Genomic DNA, 12500 nt, shown 5'->3' with positions numbered 1-12500 from the left:
ATGTAAAATTATTTTCATTATACCAATACGCTTGTGTGTGTGTCTGTGTGGTGTGGTCTGTATTCATGCATACACACATACATGCATTGCATACATACATATATACATGCATACATATGAGAATGAACACATGTGTGCAATTGAGCGTGTGTGTGTGTGTGTGTGTGTGTGTGTGTACGTATGTGTATGTACACATGTATATTTAATATTTATTGACATTTAAAGACTAACAGTCTGCCGGGATATCCAAATTAGCAACGGTTTGCAGATTTTTAAACTTTGGAGCGACAATGACAATGATATGCAAAAATATCTCTTAATAGCATAGGAAAGCGCAACAGGCAGTTTGAACAGGAAGTGAAATTAGTGCGGTAATTTTGTGAGTGAACCAGTAAAAAATAAAGTAGGAATGTTAACAACCAATCACCTCACGCACATATGTATATGGCTCTGTGTATGTGCGTGTGTGTGTATGTTTGTGTGTCTGTATAATGTATATATATACATATATTATATATATAATACATATATATATATATATATATACATATTAGTATATATATATAATTATATATATATATATATATATTATATATATATATATATATTCCTACATTGGTATATGCTAAAAGACATGTGTTTATACTCATGCAGAGCTGTATCTATGCACACCAATGCGAAGCTATAATATACATGCAATACACAAAGCTACGTATAATGTGTTTGTACATATACATATAAAACTACGGAAACACATACATATATGCATACATATATTTATGTGTGTATATATGTATGTTTGCATGTGTGTGCATGTATGTATATGTGTGTGTTAGTGTGTGCCTGTGTGTGAGTATGTGTATATAGAAACACACAAACTACATTCATTCAAGTAAGTCGTGAATGGATTAAATATTTCCAAACAGGGAGAATAAAGAAAGGTTGGTTTGGACATTTGTATAGAAAATGTAATACATTGGAAGTAGACTCGTTGATAATCACTCAAAATACTATAGGAAGGAGTTTATTAATACATATTTACTGTGGCACACAGTAGTGCAATGGTGTAGTTTTTAACTTTTAGTCTTATGGTTGCAGCATTCACAACTCGTATTGCGCTATGTTAAATGAAAATCAACATAACCACTGCAATACCTATTTCTTTACTACCCACAAGGGGCTACACACAGAGGGGACAAACAAGGACAGACAAACGGATTAAGTCGATTACATCGACCCCAGTGCGAAACTGGTACTTAATTTATCGACCCCGAAAGGATGAAAGGCAAAGTGGACCTCGGCGGAATTTGAACTCAGAACGTAACGGCAGACGAAATACGGCTACGCATTTCGCCCGGCGTGCTAACGTTTCTGCCAGCTCGCCACCTGCAATACCACTCTGCACAATCAATTTTGTAACATTTGGTAAAGTCGCCGGTTAATGGAAGTCATTTTGAAAGCCAAGAATTGCTTTACAAGGTAGAAATTATGCACGTCTGCATTCCCCTGCTCCCGCCCACGTTGCCGCACTTGCCCTTACCTCTCCAACACCACCCGCCTCACTAGCACCCACCATCGACCCTATCCCATCATCCACTCCTTCAGCTGCACCTCCAGCAATATTATCTATTGCGTCTCTTGCTCCCTCTGCAATTCCTTGTACATCGGACAAACGGGACGCCGCTTGGCTGACCGGTTCGCGGAAACCCTCGTGACATCCACCTTGCGAACGACACACCGGTCTCACGCCATTTCGCTCCACCGGTCACTCCTTGCAACACCTATCTGTGTTCGGTTTGTCCTTACACAGAGGCCATCCGGATTCCCGTTTGCGCCGTGAACAGGAATTAATCTTCTCTCTCGCTCTTATACGCCATTTGGTCTCAACTCTCCCCTCCTCCTCATCTAACCCCCCTTCCCCCACTCCTCACTATCCTTCCCCACCCCCCCGACCCCTACTTCTTCAGTCCTTCATCCTTTCACCCCTACTCCCCTTCCCTTCTTCCCTCTTTCTCCCTCCCTCCTTCCCTCTTCCCCTTCCCTCTGCTCCCTCACTCCCCTTCTCCTCCCCTCTCCCTCTTTCCTCCTTCCTCCCCTCCTCCTCCCATTCCTTCTCCCCCTCCTTTCCTCTTCCCCCCTCTCCTCCCCTCTTCTTCCCCTCCCCTTCTCCTCCCCTTCTCCCCCCCCCCCCTTCTCCTCACTACATCACACGACTTTACACAACATCATATATGATGTGCCATACTAACATACACCACTAATACATACTAATACGTACTAATACATACTAATACATACTAATACATACACAACCCTATACATACACACATCCAGACCCCTCATACGCACTTATACTCTCTCATACACACACACACACACTTATACATACTAATACGTACTAATACATACTAATACATACTAATACATACACCAACCCCATACAGACGCACGTCCAGACCTATCCTACGCACTAATACTCTCTCATCACACACACACACACACACCCTTATACATACTAATACATACTAATACATACACCAACCCTATACATACACACGTCCAGACCCCTCCTACGCACTAATAGCTGGTCATTCAACCCTATTATCAACCCTATTATCTCCCCTTATTTCGCTCTCGCGTCTCATGTTTGATCTTTGACCTCTGGCCGAAATCAGATCGCCATGTGTTGATCGTTAGTTACTGCACGCATTTTTTTCTCTCCTTCTTTCTGTGTTTTTTTCTCTCTGTGTATCTTTCTGTTGAAGAGCGTAGGCTCGAAACGTTAAAGACTTGTTTTATTTATATTTCCTGAGCGCCATACTAATACAATGTTTGTTTGTTTTCCACCTGCCTTCGTCTTTTGTCTATTTTCATAAGCTTCCCGTTATATATATATATATATATATATATATATATATATTATATATATATATATATATATATATATATATACATACACACAAATACACTCACATGTATTTAAATCTGATATACATATATATATATGCATATAGGGAGAGAATTCACGAAAAAAGAAACAAAAGACGAAGGCAGGTGGGGTAGAAAACAAACAGATGTATTAGTATCACGCTCGGGAATTGAAAAAGTATGTTACATTTCGAGCTTACGCTCTTCCACAGAAACGAACACAGAAAGAAACAAGGAGAGAAACAAGTAGAGAAAAAAATGTATGTTGTGGCTACCGATCTATCATATATGCATATATACATGTGTAAGCATATAGATTAAATGTAAAAGGAAAATGTAAAACGTTAGGCATCACTTGAATAAGATATTTAATTAAGTTAGAGGATATAAACATACAGAGACTCTTACAGTTGTTTCTATAGGAGTCAAGCATGTGAGTCATCATATGGAGTAACATTTTCTTTATTTTGGCACTCAGGCCACTAACACAGAGGGGACATTATAAGGACAGACACAACACCACACTAGGGACAAAAAAACATAAAACGAATGAGTGACGATTCCACAAGCTAGCTATTTCGTCATCAGACAGGGATGTAAAATGTCAGAGAGATGTAAAAATGAGGGAATGTCTCAAGTCGAAGATAGTATGTCACAGTTTGTAAAAAATTGGGGAAGGTTCAGAGTAAAATAGGTATGCGTTAGGTAGTTTTTTTTTTTATGAAATAAACAATAAAGCTATAGGTAACGTCCGTTATCTGTTTAAAATGAGATTGTTCGATGAAAATCTATGGTAAGGAATTGTGGAAGTTACCAGTTCTAGATTTGAATAAAGAATGAATAAGTGTTGAAAATGAATAGGGATATTGTACTACAGCGTGAAGGAATGACAGACAGGTGGTTGTAGTAGAGTAGGTATGTACTAGTCAGTATCGTGAGGGTAGCAGATGTTCGAATATGTCATCTTTTAAGTACCCATCAACGCTGATCAGAGTTGGCAAAAGAGGGATGGGTGAGATTGTGATGGTAATGAGGTGTTTGTAAAAGTTAATGATGATCAAAATCTAAAGGGGGCTTGATACTAGTAAAAGTGAGGGGAGATTTAGGATTCGCCTGGTTACAGTGGTGCTAGAAATAGATGCCCATAGTATTAAATTCAAATATTAGTTGTGTTAATGAAGGTGTATTTTCCTTGGGAGCCGAGGGATGAAAATATAGATTTTAGAATAACAAATCAAAAATAAGTCGAAGATAAAGATAAATAGATAAAAGAAAGAAATGTATTTATTAAGTTGAAGTATAGGCGTAGGAGTGGCTGTGTGGTAAGTAGCTTGCTTACGAACTACATGGTTTCAGGTTCAGCCTTGGGCAAGTGTCTTCTACTATAGCTTCGGGCCGACCAAAGCTTTGTGAGTGGATTTGGTAGATGGAAACTGAAAGAAGCCCGTCGTATATATGTATATGTACATGTATGTGTGTCTGTGTTTGTCCCCACCCCAACATCGCTTAAAAACGGATGCTGGTGTGTTTACGTCTCCGTAACTTAGCGGTTCGGCAAAAGTAACCGATAGAATAAGTACTAGGCTTGCAAAGAATAAGTCCTGGGGTCGATTTGCTCGACTAAAGGCGGTGCTCCAGCATGGCCACAGTTACATGACTGAAACAAGTAAAAGAGTAAAAGAGAGTATTGTGAAACTATAGGGTCCAATGGTGAAGTAAATATAGTACTAATGGACAACAGAAATAAGATACCATACTAAATAAATTACTAAAGCGAACTGGAAAGTGAGATTAGTTGTATCTTATTTATTCGTGTATAACTCTAAACCATGAGAGAGGAAAGGTCTAATGGTGTTCTGTTAATTACACCAGTGTTGTAACTCGGAGAATATTCTGTTAATTATGATTTAGGTGGGAGGCTCTAAATATGAAATAAAGAAGAAAATTAGGATCTACAAAGAAAGGATAAAAAAATATGAAAACACTGTGGATATAATAATTTAATTAAGTGAGCTCATGCAATGTCTAAACTATATGTTAGTGAGAATCAGAAATAATTGCTTTACTGCAATTAGATCTGTGGTAAAACTTGAACGATTTTTAAAAAGAATTGTGGACAAACGTTGGAGAAGGTTCCATGCTGCTTGTTTAATAATTGTGCAGGATCATGTAACAGGGTTTGTAAAAATTCCCGCAATCACAGACAGAAGTGTTTAAGATATAAATATTGAATAAATGAATGAACTCTAAATTCATTGCATGAAATTGCAGGACTTTTTTTTATTTAATATGAAATAAATGGCATTTATTCATTAAAACATACATAACTTTGAGTTCTCGTTTCCTCCATTATTATAAGAAATTATTGCTATTACTCAGTGAGGATTATAACATATTTATTACATATACATACCTAGGATTGTAATAATTGACTGAAGTATAATCAATCATCCTTGAGTTAATCTAAAGTTGTACCTATTAAACTGCTGCTCGAACAGTTTGTTAGCCGGGTTCCTGCATGAGTTGCTAATGAGGTGATCGACTGTATTTTACTTATACCCTCGATTATCACGTATGTTTGTTTGTATGTATTCCCGTGTTTTCATTTATCGAGACAGAAAGAGTCTGAATAATTAATTAAAAACACTGATTTTTGAGCGTGAAAACGTGCAGAGACATACAGATTTATAGCCAAGACCACGCTTACTAAATTCCATTCGTAAGCCATTGGACAACTCGTTGCTACGGTAAAATACATTTGCCCACAGTGCCGTGCAAATGACAAAAACCCGGAACCCGTGTACTTTCCAGCAGAACATTTTAAACCAGATAGTCATGCACGTGACCTTATAAATGTTCGTGTGCGCGTGTATGTGCTTGTATACATAAACGCATGCATGTATATATATATACACACACACACAGATACATATATGTGCGTGCGTGTGTGTGGAAACATATATATATATATATATATATATATATATATATATATATATATATATATATACATTTATATACATGAATATAGCTATATTATAATGCTTATTCAAATATCCATAGATATATAAGTTTATATGTGTATATATTTTGTACATACATATACATACATGCCCACTTACATGTGCAAATATATAACTTTATAAACAAGTTTAAAGTGGCTATATTACAAAGTGATATACACGTGTACAGCCGGTATGTGTGTAGTTTGCTCAAGTGCAGTGTGTGCGTTTAGAAAAGTGTGTATATACTTCTACGAATGAGTCTGCACACTCCTACGTTTACGCTTATGTGTGTGTGTGTGTGTGTGTGTTATTGCTCCATTTCATTGTTTCTTTCACTGTATTTCCTTTACTGCTTTAACTTCCTGTCCGAACTGCCTGCCTGTACTTTATCATGCACTTAGCTCACATAATTGAATAGAATCCAGTTATAAGTTTTTTTTTGTTTTTTTTTATGTTTTTCACATTAATGTGATTGCCCTTTTTTTAATGATAACCATTAAAACAGCCATCAGTTACGCAACTGCAGAGTTCAGGAGATTTCAACATTTCCTGTTCAGGATTTACAGCAATTTCAATATATCGCAGTTTTCCGAAGTAAACTGTCTGCACCAGTAATAGTAAAATTAAAGTAAATATTTGCTCTATAAAGCATAGCAGGATTGTTGAATATATGCATTCAGAAGTAAATTTCATATATATATATATATATATATATGTCTCTCTGCATATATATATATTATATATATATATATATATATATATATATAATATATATGTCTCTCTGTCTTTGCATGCATATATATATATATATATATATTTATATGTGTGTGTGTGTATGTATGTGTGTGTGTGTGTGTGTGTGGTGTGTGTGTGTGTGTGTGTGTGTGTGTGTATTTATGTATTTGTAGAATTTTTCAGAAACAGATCCGAATTTAAAATCAGTCATCTAGACTCACTGAAAACAAAACAAAACAAAAAACACACAAAAACAAAAAAAAAAGAAAAGAAAAATATATATAATTTACAGAACTCAGAACATTGCTGCTACAAGATGCAGCTAGCCTAGCAACATCCTCTGGAATTATTTTCACGTAGGTCGCTATATGTTTTCTGTAGATGAAAAAAAATATATTAAAGTACAAACAGGCACACGCACACAAACAATTTAAACATATGTATGCAGAAATGTATTTCTTTCTCTCCATGGGTGTATATATATATATATATATATATATATATATATATATATTCCTCCAGGCGCTATACGAATTTAGTAATATATGTGCTGCCATTATTTAGAACGATACGTTTGATTCCAATAGCTACAAACAAAAAGCCAAAGAATATTAAAATTCCTATTATGTACGCTACAAGTGGCTTACATTATCTAATTGATTATAGAAGAATTGTTAATAATTTATTTGTGATAAATGCTTAATTTCAATTTGACCCAATTTTCTTTTTTATATATCCATCTATTTCTTTTCTTAATTCATTTTACATTATTCTTTTTTATTTTTTTCAGTATATTTCTCATACGTTTTAAACTAATTCAGTATGTTTAAAAATATATATTTCGTTCATTTTAGGGCCGTGAGTATGCGAATCAGCAGAGCATCAAAATAATCTTTTGGCATGTAGTAAAGTTATTTACTGTTTGGTGTTCCAATCTTGCCAAGTTCGGCTTTTCGTTCATTACGGCGCTGAACAAGTTGAATCAGAGGTATGAAACAAAATGTTAAACAGGTTTCAATGAAATTTTTGGCTGTTGCAGCAATGGATGCAGTTATATCGTCATGAGGAAGAAAGAGCGAAAGAAAGAAATCGAGAGATAGGAGAATAGATTCTTCTAGTTATGTGAGCCTGTCACCAGATCAATGATATTGCGCTAACTGATTACATGAATAAGAATACGAAAAATTGATGGCTTAAAACTATTAATTTATAATGTAATATGTGTAATATTTGCACCCTTCATTTCTGTGACTCCTAGATATTCTACTTTTCATTGATTCTAACATACAGACCACCACAATCGGGAAATTAACTTGGATATAAATATGCCCACTTAGGAGTATAAAAAAGAATGATATACGCTGAATGCTACAATGTTTTTTTTCTTCATATATGCGTATGTGGTGTGTGTGCGTGCATGCGTTTGTGCGTGTATGTATGTATTTGTACAGGCTGCAATGGATAAATTGTCGCTATTTTAAATTTTTTATTTCAAGCATGCGCAATGTTTGTTTTTGATTTTGTCGACTACACAGTATAATAGGGGCAGTTAGACTCCGTCTGTGATAAAAAAAAAAATTAAAAAACACCACCACAACGCAATTCTCTCTGCCAGAAATTTGGAAACGACATTTCTGTACTGCTTGGCATTCACGCTGGAAGCATAAATGCGAACATTTCAAGGTGTTTGGGTGTCTGTTTTATAGGACAATGCAATCTAAGGATATGTATCGGGAGAGATGAAAACCAAACATCCAGTCAACATCATGGTGTTTGGAGTGATCACCAGTGATAACGACGTTATGCCTCCATTTATCTTCCTACACTGCATCACACTCAATACGGAAGCCTAAATCTAGTGCTTGGAGGAGGAAGTGCTGCCCTGGCTCCTGAGGGTGGCTGCTGGAAGACACTATGTCTGGCAACAGGATTCTGCACCATTCCACACAAGCAGAAGAACCCAGCGACGGCTGTCAGACACTTTCTGTGTGGAGTGCAGTTGAACGAGAGACCAACAAAACTGCTTGTAACACCATAGATGAACTGAAGCCAAGGATTATAGCAGCATTCTCCAACGTTCACAAGGAGAACGTCCGGAAGAGTTGCAGGAGATTCCAAAGTCGTCTAGATGCCGTGGTTAAAGCCAATAGCGATTCTATTGAATAAATTTACTCTTTAGTATTTCATGATAATTTAATGTAATTTCGGTAAATATATCTGTTAAAATGAGATGTCAATGTTATTTATATTTTTGCGTAATTTAGACTACAATTTATTCACCCTGTATATACATACTCATTTCATAGATATTGATCTAAGTCGTCTTATATATTGTACACTTTTCGAGGACGTTGCTTATGCGATATAATATTCTTCAAGTCGATTTTGGAGTGGTATCATGTTTTTATTTGATGTCGCTTGAGAAACAAAGTATGTAGTAGCCTATACTCATTGTATGGTCAGAATGTCCGTTTTGAAATAAGTACTATGTAACTGTGGCGTATTCTAAGGCTGCGTTTCTAATTTTAACGCTGTTGACACCGCCGGATTGAATGGTTCTGCCCAGGTGTCAAAACTAAAGTGATATCCGTTTGGCAGCTGCTGATCTTAATACTCATTTGTTATACTTGATAGTTAATTTCTTATATCTTAATCTCGCTATTCTGAGTTGTCCTTCATTCTTTTAAGGTGGAATGTATTTGTGGGTTCATAATTTGTAATATTGATTGATTGGGACTCATAGGTGACCTTATTAAACATAGATAACGCTTAAACATTGATGTCCAGTTTGGAAGGTTTCAGTGGCCTGTGCATGTTAGTGTGTGTCTGTGCGCGCAAATTTCTTTCGATGCTAATTTGGTGGTGAGCTGAAAGAATCGTCAGTACGCCGGGCAAAATGCTTAGCGGCATTTCGTCCGACCTTACGTTCTAAACTCAAATTCTAGCGAGGTCGACTTTGTCGTTCTTCTTTTCAAGGTCGATAAAATAAGTATCAGTTACACTCGGGGGTCGATGTAATCAACTGGAACCCCTCCCATCAAATTTCAGGACTTGTACCTGTAATAGAAAGGATATTAATTTGGTTAATTCTCCTTTCATGCCTTCATCATCGTGAACAACAATATGAATGTGATACAGCGATATAAATCGATAACAAGCTTGATGCATTTTTCAACGGGAATTTTCTTCGAAATGTCGTTTGTGATTTTCAAAAGCAGTGTTGGTATTACTAAAATTTTCTACCATCGTAAAGGCACAGTACACCATTGTTTATTTGCGTTTGTTAACATAACAACGATTTAAAAAAGTAATCAGAGTCAGATCATAGAAGTTCTAATGTTCTATGGAAATTTATGACCTTAATTTCCGCTCATCTCTACCCATTCAGAATTCTAAGATTTTATTTATGTAAAACAAAATTAGTCTTTGACAAAGACGCCCAACTTAAACAGGTTCACCTGCTTCTGTCTTTCCTAATTTCCTAATCAATAAATCATTCACGAAACTAAAAATCTGCAACTAACAAATTATTAATATTTTCACACGCAAGTTACAATGAAACAATATTGTCAAAGAACTTTGATTCTAATCAACGCATTGCATGAGTGCTCAACACCACATTGGTGGATAGAATTTCTTTATTTGTGTACTAAGGCTACCAGAGGTTTCATGTTAAAAAAATATCTTAGCATAGGCGTAGGAGTGGCTGTGTGGTAAGTAGCTTGCATGGGTCCGGGTTCATTCCCACTGCGTGGCACCTTGGGCAAGTGTCTTCTACTATAGCCTTGGGCCGACCAAAGCTTTGTGAGTTGATTTGGTAGACGGATACTGCAAGAAGCCCGTCGTAAATATGTATATATATATGTGTGTGTGTGTGTGTGTGTGTGTTTTTGTGTATGTTTGTGTATCTGTGTTTGTCCCCTCCCAGCAACATCGCTTGACAGCCGATGCTGGTGTGTTTAAGTCCCCATAACTTAGCGGTTAAGTACTAGGCTTACAAAGAAAAGTCCTGGGGTCGATTTGCTCGACTAAAAGGCGGTATTCCAGCATGGCCACAGTCAAATGACTGAAACAAGTAAAAGAATAATATCCTAACAATTTTTCTAACTGATCACATGGGGGAATGGTGTTCGTTTCCATTTTGAATGAAAACACAAAGCCTCGTGAATTCGCAGAGTCTCGCAAAGAAAACATTAAATCAAAGAGCATCACTCTTGGGTGACAACGTTTGAATGGTGATCTACCTTAGATTTGGCTCTTGGGAAACCAGACATGTTGGATGGGAAATTTGTTTGAATTATTTGTTTGCATATTATATTCTGGGCATATGTGATGTTCGTTTGTGTGCTGAGTTAGGTCGCCCTAGGGCATGTTTCTTCAATGTATGGAATTCATATATACATACATACACACAGGCACACACATATGTATACACACACAATCACACACACACACACACATATATATGTGTGTATGTATGTGTATATATATATATATATGTGTGCATGTGTGCGTGCGTCTGCATATATATACATAAACTATTAGTACCTATGATTCGTTTTGGGATATTGCTACGGTGGAATAATTGAGAACTTTTTAGACTAAAGAGAGACTTTAGGGCCAGGAAAATGTACATTGCAGTATTTGAACTCTTGAAGCAACTGTTTGACTAGTTATGTATTTTAAGCAAATGACACTTAAATCTATTTCATAAGTGAAAGAATTATATCTTTAAAGCGGAAGATCGTTAAACATCAAATATTCAGTGATGTTCTGATCCATGTCAAAGAAATTTTCACAGTATAAGCTTCTTTCTTTCGGATGTTGTCTTCCATGTCTATCTTTCAGTCTGTCCTTGTTACTCAATTTCATGCCTGTGTGTGTGTGTGTCTATGTGTGTGTGCGCGCGTGTGTCTATGGATGTCCTTAGTGAAGTACTTGTGTGAAACCTTTACCTATAAATATATATATATATTATCCAGGTAGCGTATTGTCCTATAGTCCCCGGCCGACCGAGTTTTTCAGAGTAGATTTGGTAGGCGTATTTGGTGTTTGTGTGTGTGTGTGTGTGTGTGTGTGTGTGCGTGCGTGTGCGCGCGGTGTGTGTGTGTGTGTGTGTGTGTGTTGTGTGTGTGTGTGTGTGTGTGTGTGTGTGTGTTTTAGTGTTTGTCCCCAATTACCACTTGATAACCGCGTTGATTTGTTTACCGATAGAGACCGATAGAATAAATGCCAGGTTTAGAGAAAAAGAACACAAGTACTAAAGGCAATTCGTTCGATTAAATACCCTTACAAGCTGAATTTAACCTCAGCTGCAGTTCAATCACTAAAACAAGTAAAGGAAAAAAATTATATACAGGGTAGGTCAGAGAGGACGGACGTTTTTGAAATGGGTTCTTACTCAGCCTCAATGGGTGGATACCATGCAGTGTGTGGTGTCTTAGCATCTTTTTTTTCTTTTCAGGTGAAACCATAATGCCATGGGCGATAGAGTATCGCGTGTTTACCTATGAAGATTACGCGAAGAATCACGAGTCTGTCATAGCAGTTCACCGTGTGTTTCGGCGCCATTTTAACATTCACTAATATCAAACTGTTCCCACCCGTAACACAATCTTAAGTTAATGCACTTCCTACACAAGGTACACTAATGAATAGAAGACTGGTTGGGGCGCAGAACCCGCAAAATGTGAAACGCATCAAACAAACATTGATACAGAGTCCGAATCGCTCAGCTTGGAGGCACTCCACTGATGGAGGCATCAGTAATTGATCGGTAAGGCGTATTTTGCATGAAGACTTGCATTTCCACCCGTACGAATTGGTCATTGG

This window comes from Octopus sinensis, linkage group LG9 (assembly GCF_006345805.1).
Source record: "Octopus sinensis linkage group LG9, ASM634580v1, whole genome shotgun sequence".
Taxonomy (NCBI): Eukaryota; Metazoa; Mollusca; class Cephalopoda; order Octopoda; family Octopodidae; genus Octopus; species Octopus sinensis.
The sequence above is the reverse complement of the archived record's forward strand: the minus strand, read 5'-3'. Positions refer to the sequence as shown.